Raw genomic sequence first — 11,541 nt, 5'->3', positions numbered from 1 at the left:
TATGATTTATGCCATAGCATTGCAAGCATTTTGCCCAGGTTTGATTTCAAGCCACCGCATATTTCAATTTCCTTGCGGGTGTCATCCCAAAAGGATTAATAAAGATAAGTCTAAGTCTATCTCAGAAAAAAGTCAAAAGAATTTCAAAATCTCCAGGGCCCAGTTTTTCAAAAAATGTAATCTGGATCAAATTGATCCGGATTTAGTAATCCTTTTTTTTTGCGATCCGTGATCACGTAATCCATCTTACTTTTGAGCCAGTTTTTCAAAGCAACATCAAATTGGATCAATCTGATCCGGATAGGAACTTTTCAGGATCACCAAATCTGGATAACCAGTGTTCAAACAGGATAGGAATTCACAATGTAGAACTATAGATATGTAAAGAGCAACAAGTAGAATGGCCAGTGTGGGGTCAATATAAGTTTATTTTGCAAGAACGAGCAAACAGGAAGTGCAACAAGTTAGTTAGACACTATTTCTGATTTGGATTTGTTTTGGATTTCAAAAATCAGTGATTGCCATTCTTTGCATTTTTTGGTTATTCTGTAATCATTGCATGAATCACTAATAAATATGTGATGAATATATAGGCTATTTATATATATCAATTATTGATAGAAGAAAATGTATTGTTTTTGGTCAATTTTGACAGCTGTTTGGGGGATAATTTTATGAGGCCAAACTCTTTCTACTTCGCTGTAGGCCTATACTGAAAGGCTGATTACGTTAAAGCCTACCTAATCACTGTAGCCTGACGGATGAACAAATAAAATTAAAACCTTATGAATAAATAGGATATCTTGTAAGATACTGCATGATCCAAATATAGTATTATTTGATACATTGTTAAAGTTTTCATTACATTTTGGGCATGAAATCCACGCTGAGTCCACCCTTCTGATGGGATCAGTTTAATCCAGATTTTTTGGATCAAAGTGATCCAAATCCTACAAAAAGGTTCTGAAAAACCCAAACTAAAGGTTTGATCCAGATCAAAACCAAGATTAGATTATGTGATCTAATCCGATTGTGTAATCCGTTTTTTCTTTTGAAAAACCCATTTTCAACATTTGATCCAATCCGTTATCCAAAATCCTAGTGGATTACTTTTGAAAAACTGGGCCCAGGGGATGTAGCTCAGTGGTAGAGCTCATGCTTTACATGTATGAGGACCTGGCATCTCCAGCAGGTATTATGGTAGAGTCTGTAAAAGAGCTGCAACAGATATTACCTCCTGTGGTAATCTGACTGGTAGACAGCACAACAAGCACTTTGAACGTTCATGTTTTACGGTTTCTATTTACAGTATCTATTACCTGTAGTGTAGTATATTTACTGTATTACACTCCAGTTTTTATGTGTGTTACAGCGGGAATAAAAGGTATGAGCACTGTAGTTTCTTTTTTTATGGGTGAAATAATCTCAACATGCCATTAAGTTTACTCTTCAGCAGGTGGAGACACTTGCAACATCAGTTGCTGTGTTAAACATCAACAGACTGGATATATACTTACTGAAGATACAAAACACAGGAAATAGTAGAAGATGGTTTCGATCCATCAACCTCTGGGTTATGGGCCCAGCACGCTTCCGCTGCTAATATTAATATAAAGGCTTATATTGCAATCTCGTCACCCTACATGTAGGTGTACCTATGTTTAAATAAACACACTGTAGCAAAGTTTATGTAGTGTTTTTTCTGTGTTTTTTTAATTTTACCTGTGTTTTTTTTCTGTGAGGGACAGCTCTGTCAGGCTTATTTCAGGGCTGCCAACTTTTCCCTAAACCTTAGAGTGAGATTTGGGGGGGCCAACCCATATTTTGCAGCGTACAAAGCAATTCTTTGGGTCTTTATCCTTTAGGGTTAAATTGGGATTTCTATATGTGGGGGGATGGGGTTCTCCCTAGGGGGGTCTGGGGGTATGCCCTCCCAGGAAAGAAAATTGAATGGCACTTTCTGGATTGTTTTTTTGCAAAAAAAATGAAAAATCAAGTGTTACATGATATGTGCAAAACTGTAGGTTAAGAGCCTTTGTGTTGTTGTAGTATCAACAGGTTTTAGCATTCAGCATTTACATTATTACATTATTAACTTCTTATGAAATAAGAACTGACCCAGACATGTGCCAACATAATGAACCACATGAGGAGACTGGAGCATATGTCAGCAACAGCTGAGAAGATCTGGGTCTGTGGGGAACAGGTCCAGGGGTCCCTGGTGTAGGGACCAGGTCCAGGGGTCCCTGGTGTAGGGACCAGGTCCAGGGGTCCCTGGTGCAGGGACCAGGAACCCAAAGTTAAATTAATGTTGAGGGATCAACTAGACCACTGAAATTCTAAAGAATGAGAACCACTGAGTTACATAAGTTCTAATCCTTTAACCTTTGTTCCAGTAATGTTTGGCCCTCATCCTCTGGCCCCACTTAATGTTTTTACTTTTTTGTGAAAATAAAGACTATTTGTTCATTTAAAAAAACATCAAATTAATTATTTACAGTTACATTTAGAGAAGCACAGAGGTTAGAGATGCACAATAGTGGCCCAACGTTGCAGTATCGTACTATAGTATAGTATATAAAGTTTTTATAGTGTAGTATAAATAGTATATTATAGCTCAGATGTGTTTCATCAGATTTCTGCTCATGTTTACAACTTTGTGCACATTCAAAATATAACTCCTCCATCTCTGTTGTCTGAGATTTGGAGAGTTGTAATATAGTCTATAGTATATATAGTATATATAATATATATAGTATAATATAGTAATATAGTATATATAGCCTACTATATATAGTATATATACTACATATAGTATATATAGTATATATACTATATATACTGTATATAGTATAATATAGTATAATATAGTATATATAGCCTACTATATATAGCCTACTATATATAGTATATATAGTATATATACTATATAGTATAATATAGTATAATATAGTATATATAGTATAATATAGTCTGCTTTACATGTTATTGCTCCGCTGATGTGGTGGATCTCATTCAGACCGTCTGACGGACACAGGGGCCCATCTGGTCTCTGGTCTCTGGTCTCTGACAGAGTTTAGAGGAGCTGTACGCTGCTCTTCATAGGAGGACTACACTGATCCAACGCGTCACTTTCCGTGTCCCGCTGGAGATCAGATCACGTCGAGGTCGGCAGCGGAGCTTTCTAGCGATGTTTCCCCGCTGGCCGAGCCCCACTGACGGCGGACCGTCTGCGTCTGCAGGACCTGGAGCTCAGCGCCAGTGTTTCAGTTTAACTGTTAAAAAGTGTTGAGCTAATTAAAAGGTATTTACAGTATTTAGAAGCGGGCTGGATGCTAGTAAGCTTATGCTAGCTTTCATGCTACATAACTAAGCCGGACAGAGTTGTCCCTCATCTGGGGATAGACTTTAATGCTTTACAAACACCAAAGCAAGTAAGCGCTGTGACTAACATTACTCTTCTGAAGTGATTTTGGAGAGGGACATCAGGTAGAAATACTCTGGTTGACTAGCATGACACCTTTGGATTCATATAATAATCAATCCAGGCTAACGTGAATGAGAGTGACTGCATGTTGCTTCCTCTAAATTTAAGGTTGTGGTTGACTAGCGGGGTCAGCTCGATAGTTTGACAAATTGATCAGACCTGCACGTCATGCGCACTAGAAACAAACCGTGTATCCAAGAACAGTTCAGTCAGTGGAAATGACGTTCGATCAGACACAGCCATCTATAGTAGATTAGTGTTACGTTTCCAGTGTCGCGGCTCCGAACCAAACTATATACTTAGGATAACTATATTAGCTTTAGACCGGCTGGTAGCAGCTTTGTGCTTGGTTCTTTAGGCTAACTATATTAGCTTTAGCCTGGCTGGTAGCAGCTTTCTGCTTGTTTCTTGAAGCTAACTATATAGCTTTAGCCTGGCTAGTAGCAGCTTTCTGCTTGTTTTTGGGGCTAACTGTATTAGCTTGAGCTGGCTGGTAGCAGCTTTCTGCTGGTTTCTTTAATCTAACTATATTAGCTTTAGCTTGGCTGATAGCAGCTTTCTGCGGTGGGAAATGGCCGGGAGACGTTGTGATTATGTTGCATTAATCAGGGGATTTAGTTTGTATTTGTAGAGAACATAAAACACTGACTACTGTAGCGTCCCTGACTACCCATGAAAACTATGACATCACTGTAAAAGCGGCAGCTGCTGCCTCCGGTACTTTTCTACACACGAAGAGCCTCACTTCCCATAACAATAAACCCCATCGGACTAACGTCACATCCACACGTTGCCCACATGGCTACCTGTCTTAAAGGGGAACGGTCGGATGGTAATAATCATGTAAAGGAGAAACGGTGAAAGGTTACTTTTCTATCAAGCAGCAAAAAAGTATTAGCGTCAACATCACCACGTCCTCCGATGCGACCATCGCGCATGCGCACATCGCGATGTCGATGCTAAAACACAATATTGTTCAGCCCTAACTGACGGTATACTTCAGTAAGCTAGTTTGCCAATTTTATCTTGGGTAATGCCACATGTAAGTATATCTTAGTTTATTTAGAATCCCAACATAGGTTATACTACGTACACTGTATAACAATACATTACGTGTTTCTTTATTTCATCTTACATTTTTGCTAGCCTACTGTATATACCACCGCATTACAATTTTGTGTAGTTATATTGTTTTTACAATTATCTTTGTTTAATATCTGTGACTCATTAAGATCTAAGTAACTGGTCATTGTGTTTTCTCCCAGTTTCACCCTTTGTTACTCAAATAAACGTGTTACAATGATCCCGGTCGCCAGTGCTTGATGGTGGAAGGTGTTTAGCTGCTGGTCAGATTGCACAGCGTTACGTGCGTGCAGGACAATACATATTTCATGGTAATTTTAGAATAACAGAGGTGAAGAGATTCCCTGGAAAATACCAGAAGCATTTCCAGGTAATCTCTGCACCTCTGTTATTGTAATATTACCATGTAATAAAAATTGAAACAGGCAGTTTTGCATTTTGCACCACTGCCTTCTAAAGCTCTGGCCAGGCGCCATTCCTCGCCTAAAACAATATAGCCAACAATATGGCTAACTAGTCAAGGAACAGCAAGAGACTTGGTATTTAAGAATACTAACTGACTATGTGACAGATGTGTAATCTGTCATGTCCTGCCTTCTGAAGCTCTAGCCAGGCGCTATTCCTCGCCTAAAACAATATGAGTCATTCCAGTGAGTGAAGAGGAAACTCACATCTACAAAGATAAACGTGATAGATGTGACTCCCTTATGGTCTAGTGGCTAGGATTCAGTGGTCTCACCGCTGCGGCTTGGGTTCAATTCCCGGTCAGGGAATGGTCAGGACTTAACAGATTCAGGTGTAACATTTGAAAGACTAAGTTCCTGGACTAGGTTTTTGGTTGATTTGTCAAATTCTTCCTCATTAGTTTATCGCTAGAACCCCAACACTTTTAAAGAATACCGTTTCCTTTAAAGCAGACCCCCGACAGTGGATGTATCCTTTTGTCATCATTAATGGGTCATAAACACTTCATCTGCCTCTATCTCAATAACAATTATTTTCATTTTTTCAAACAGTAACTTGTAATGGTAAATTACATTTAACCGATGATTTTCACATCAATTATTATCTTTTCTTCTAAATATGTTTTCTTCTAAATCCGGTTTTAGCATTCTAAGTTTACCTGTACTCAAAGAACCATTTTCAAGAAATAATTTGGACCTCTACAGGAAATAAAAGATGGCTCGTTCCGGGTCTAAAATCCTTTTCTGGGTGGGATAAAAACAGAGCTGATGAGTAAAAGCAAAGGTAAGCAAAAGCTAGTACAAAGGGCTCGGCCAAACAGCAAAGCCCACCAAAATAGTTTCAACTCATCAGCGTTCTCCTCCAAGGAAGTCTTTAGTAAAAGGCAAAAGTCTTGTGTATTATGAAGAGAAACCAGAGTGAGTACAGCCGTCTGATCGAGAGCAGCAGAAAACCCTAGTGGACCCAGTCCAAACCATCGTGGTAAGCCTCACTGGGTGTCCAAACTAAAATGATAAGAGGCAACTTTGTAGACTCCTTACTGATGTTTATATCTGTACTCACAATGCCCTTTTTTAAAACACCAGCCAATCACAAGTGTTACATGTGAATAATCAATGTGTGAGTAATCAGGAAGCTCACATAAAAGATAGCTGCAAGATCTACCAAATGTTTAATTTTGCAACCCGTAAGCTGTTGGAACCTTGGTCCTTCCCATGAAATGTGAATCAGAGATTTTCCATTAGCCAGAGCACCAGAGCAGAGTGGCGCAGCGAAAGCGTACTAGGCCCGTAAGTCAGAGGTCGATGGATTGAAACCATCCTCTGCTAATTGGTAGTTGTGTCAGCATTAAGTCTGTAACAAGACTGTTGATGTTTAACAAAGCATGTGTCTGAAAGGTACACCTTCAATGGCATGTCAAGTTTATTTAACCCATAAAATGGAAATGACAGTAACACACTAACAATAACACACATAAAAGCTGGAGCAACTGAAACAAAAAAAATACCATACAACATTACTATACAAAAATATGGTACAATAAAAACTGTAAAATATGTACATGTAATGTTAATGTTGTATATGGCTTCAAAACCTGTTAATGCAACTGCGGTGGCTGGAAATCAAACCTGGGAAAAAATGCTTGCACTGCTACGATATAAATCATAGTCGAAAAGTAACACACCTGTTGCCTTTCTGCTGTATTGAAACGTTTCCAGCAGAAAGCACCATTTAAGGACTTGGTCACAGCAACAAGCTTGATCATTGACATACAGTTGCATGCAACATATCACTAGAGTGTTGGGTGGGCCTTATGTATTTGCTTGTATTACATCAAGTGACCTGCATACCAATGACCGTAAAGATTAATATTTACATGGTTCCATTGCTGTCTTTTTTTTTTTTTTTTTTTCTTTTTTTCTCTTTGGTAGGTATGTATATGTGTGTATGTGTACGCATATGCTCGTATATAGGTATGTAACTTTAAGAGCTGGATTGTTCTCTTGTTCTTGTCTTGTATTGTATTTGTTTGTTTGTCAAAACGTTGAAAACCAATAAATATAATTATTAAAAAAAAATACATATATATTTACATGGTTTGCAGAACTGCACCTTCTAATAGAGGTACGGCCACTTGGTTATCTTTGGGCTGCTCTATGGTCTTCTGCAGAAGGATCGATCTTTATGCACAAGCATTTGCTTTATGTGAGCTTTGCTAACTGTGAACTCACAAATGCAGATGCGAACTCTCCAGCTGAAGAGGAGGTGATGCCAGAAGCTGAAGAGACAGGCTTAATTGCAGGGGGTGGAACATGTCTATGTCTGGGGATCCTCATGGAGGCAGCTTGATTGATTGTTATGCTCCCTTATTCTAATGGATTAAATAACCGGGTTGGGAGAGTAACCTTTCTTACTGAAACCTGGCTGAGTAATGGAGAATATGTTAGTCTAAATGAGTCCACCCCCCCCAGTCATATTAATACTCACATTCCTCGAGGCGCAGGCCGAGGAGGTGGAGTTGCAGCTATCTTTGATTCCAGTCTACTAATTAGCTCTTAACCTAAACTAAATTATAACTCATTTGAAAGTCTTGTTCTTAGTCTTTCACACCCAAGTTGGAAATCAATGCAACCAGTTCTATTTGTTATAGTGTACCGAGCACCTGGTCCATACTCTGAATTTTTATCCGAATTTGCAGAGTTTCTATCGAACTTAGTGCTAAAAACGGACAAAGTTATTATTGTAGGGGATTTTAATATTCATGTGGACGATGAGAATGATAGCCTTAGCACTGCGTTTATCTCTCTATTAGATTCTATTGGCTTCTCTCAAAGTGTACATAAACCGACTCACCGTTTTAACCACACCCTCGATCTTGTTCTGGTATATGGTGTTGAAATTGAACATTTAATAGTGTTCCCACAGAATCCTTCCTATCTGACCACTGTTTGATAACTTTTGAGTTTATACTGCTGAACTACACGCCGTTAGGCAAAACATCCTATACAAGATGTCTATCTGATAGTGCTGTAGCTAAATTTAAGGATACGATTCCGTTAGCATTTAATTCATTACCAAGTCCCAAAGTAACGGAGGACTCCTATGCTATTAGTCCCTCCCAAATCGATCATTTTGTTGATAGTGCAGCAGGCTCGCTACGAATGACTCTAGACTCTGTTGCCCCTCTAAAAAAGAAGATAATAAAACAAAGAAGGTTAGCTCCATGGTATAACACTGAAACTCGCAAATTAAAGCAAATATCGCGGAAACTTGAGAAGATCTGGCGCTCCACCAAACTGGAAAATTCTCGTTTAACCTGGCAAGATAGTCTTAAAACGTATAGGAAGGCCCTCCGTAATGCCAGAGCAGCGTACTACTCGTCATTGATAGAGGAAAATAGGAACAACCCCAGGTTTCTTTTCAGTACTGTAGCCAGGCTAACAGAAGGTCACAGCTCTACTGAGCCAAGTATTCCCATAGCTCTTAGTAGTAACGACTTTATGAGGTTCTTCAATGATAAAATTATAACTATTAGAAGCAAAATTCACCAAGACCTGCCTTTAACTGGCACTGACTTATCTCTAAACTCAGGAACCTTAGAAACAGCTGTAAAACCAGATACATGTTTTGACTGCTTTGCTTCACTTGATCTTTATCAATTTAATTCAATTATTTCTTCATCTAAGCCATCAACCTGCCTCTTAGATCCCATCCCGACTAGGCTACTTAAAGAAGTTTTACCATTAGTCAACACTTCACTACTAAATATAATCAATTTGTCTTTATTAACAGGCTATGTACCACAGCACTTTAAAGTAGCTGTAATTAAACCTCTTCTGAAAAAGCCAAACCTTGATCCAGATGTTTTAGCCAACTATAGACCTATATCCAACCTTCCATTTCTCTCTAAGATTCTTGAGAAAGCAGTCGCCAAACAGCTGTGTGACTTTCTGCATAGCAACAGCTTATTTGAGGATTTTCAGTCAGGATTTAGAGTTCATCATAGCACAGAGACAGCACTTGTGAAAATTACTAATGACCTCCTAATTGCTTCAGACAAAGGACTTATCTCTGTACTTGTGTTATTAGATCTTAGCGCTGCATTTGATACCATTGACCATTATATCTTATTACAGAGATTGGAACATTTAATTGGCATTAAAGGGACTGCTCTAAGCTGGTTTAAGTCTTATTTATCAGATCGATCTCAGTTTGTTAATGTTAACGATGAATCCTCTGTGCACGCCAACGTTAGTCATGGAGTCCCACAAGGATCTGTGCTCGGTCCAATCCTGTTCACTTTATATATGCTTCCTTTAGGCAGTATTATTAGGAAACACTCCATAAACTTTCATTGTTATGCAGATGATACTCAATTATATCTTTCAATCAAGCCGGATGAAACTAATCAGTTAGCTAAACTTCAAACGTGCCTTCAGGATATTAAAACCTGGATGACCTGTAATTTTCTAATGTTAAACTCCGATAAAACTGAAGTTATTGCTCTCGGACCCAAGCACCTTCGTGACGCACTATCCAAAGATATAGTTACTCTGGATGGCATCACCCTGGCCTCCAGCACCACAGTGAAGAATCTTGGAGTCATCTTTGATCAGGACATGTCCTTTAATTCCCATTTAAAGCAAATTTCAAGGATCGCCTTTTTTCACCTACGTAATATTGCAAAAATCAGGAATATCCTGTCTAAAAATGATGCAGAAAAACTAGTCCATGCATTTGTTACTTCTAGGTTGGATTACTGCAATTCTCTGTTATCAGGCTGCTCGAAAAAATCCATAAAGACTCTACAGCTGATCCAGAATGCTGCGGCACGTGTTCTGACAGGAACCAGGAAAAGAGATCACGTTTCTCCTGTTTTAGCTTCTCTGCATTGGCTTCCTGTAAAATTTAGAATAGAATTTAAAATCCTTCTTCTCACCTAGAAAGCTCTTCATGGTCAGGCTCCATCTTATCTTAAAGAGCTTATAGTACCTTACAACCCTGGGAGAGAACTACGCTCCCAGAATGCAGGGTTACTGGTGGTTCCTAGAGTCTCTAAAAATAGAACAGGAGCCAGAGCGTTCAGCTATCAAGCTCCTCTCCTGTGGAACCAGGTTCCAGTTTGGGTCCGGGAGGCAGACACCGTCTCCACATTAAGAGTAGGCTTAAGACTTTCCTTTTTGATAAAGCTTATAGTTAGGGCATAGAATCGAATATTGTTAGGGAGTAGTAGTTAGTCACATTGTTTTCAGATTTATCTATCATATAATATAACTAAAGGGAGACTTGGCATACAGCCCGATCCGGTTGGGGAGAGTTCTGGCCCGGCCGGGCTGGAGCTCTCTTTACCTCGTCTCTCTTGGTTTTGTTGTAATAGTTTTAGACAGCTGGGGACTTATTTTGATACACTAGTTAGGGCATAGAATCGAATATTGTTAGGGAGTAGTAGCTAGTCACATAGTTTTCAGATTTATCTATCATATAATCAAGAATATAATAGAACCAAAGGGAGACTTGGCATACAGCCCGATCCGGTTGGGGAGAGTTCTGGCCCGGCCGGGCTGGAGCTCTCTTTACCTCGTCTCTCTTGGTTTTGTTGTAATAGTTTTAGACAGCTGGGGACTTATTTTGATACACTGAGCTCCTCTCTCCTCTATCTCTCCATCTTTTCATTTATGTGCATCCATGTCCCAGAAATGCTTGTTACTAACCTATTTCTGGGGAGTCATTCCCCGGAGTCCTTATTTCTTTTTTCCCCAGCATGTTCCCTGGATCAGAGAGGCTCCGAAATCAGGGTAGCAGCTATTGCCATGGTTCCGCTACACGTTCTGTGATGCCATGTTCAACTGCTACACTGTGGTGCCCTGCTACGTCCTGCTACGTCCTGCTGTGCCTTGTAATGCTGCACAGCGTCCTGCTATGCCATGAACTACCACAAAGAACTGCTACAAACTACTAATTTTTCTATTTTTGTTATTGCCACTCTTCATTCTAACCCCAACCGGCCCGTCAGACACCGCCTACCAAGAGCCTGGGTCTGACCGAGGTTTCTGCCTAAAAGGAAGTTTTTCCTCGCCACTGTCGCACTGTTGCTTGCTCTGGAGGAAACTAGAACTGTTGGGTCCTTGTAAATTCCGGAGTGTGGTCTATCTGTAAAGTGTCTTGAGATAATTCTTGTTATGAATTGATACTATAAATAAAATTGAATTGAATTGAATTGAATTACTTCTGACAAATAAAGCAAATAACGTCACTCAAAGAAAGTTACTGGCTGGGAATCATAGCCATTTCAACTGCTTGGAAGGCAGCTAAGCTCACCACTATACCACCATCGCTGGACAATACAATGGCCACTGCAAATCTTGCAACACATCTGGTTATTGAGACTGAAAATAAATGTTCAGAGATGCATTGGTGGCTTCCAGTACCTATGAGATATTACAAGATTGTCCATGAAGGCACATCTGCCATAATGGGATGTGTGACCACAATTGAATTACAGCTTT

At 39.4% G+C, this 11,541-nt stretch overlaps 1 non-coding gene across 1 annotated transcript; it reads right to left on the bottom strand.

Moving 5' to 3' along the window:
- Nucleotides 1–5,841: 5,841 nt before the first annotated feature.
- Nucleotides 5,842–5,956, bottom strand: LOC116685031 (U5 spliceosomal RNA). The gene has a single exon (XR_004330887.1). It is a non-coding gene; the product is annotated as a U5 spliceosomal RNA (small nuclear RNA).
- Between the last annotated feature and the right edge of the window lie 5,585 nt (nucleotides 5,957–11,541).

The sequence above is a fragment of the Etheostoma spectabile genome, unplaced genomic scaffold (genome assembly GCF_008692095.1).
Source record: "Etheostoma spectabile isolate EspeVRDwgs_2016 unplaced genomic scaffold, UIUC_Espe_1.0 scaffold00569473, whole genome shotgun sequence".
NCBI lineage: Eukaryota > Metazoa > Chordata > Actinopteri > Perciformes > Percidae > Etheostoma > Etheostoma spectabile.
The sequence above is the reverse complement of the archived record's forward strand: the minus strand, read 5'-3'. Positions and strand labels throughout refer to the sequence as shown.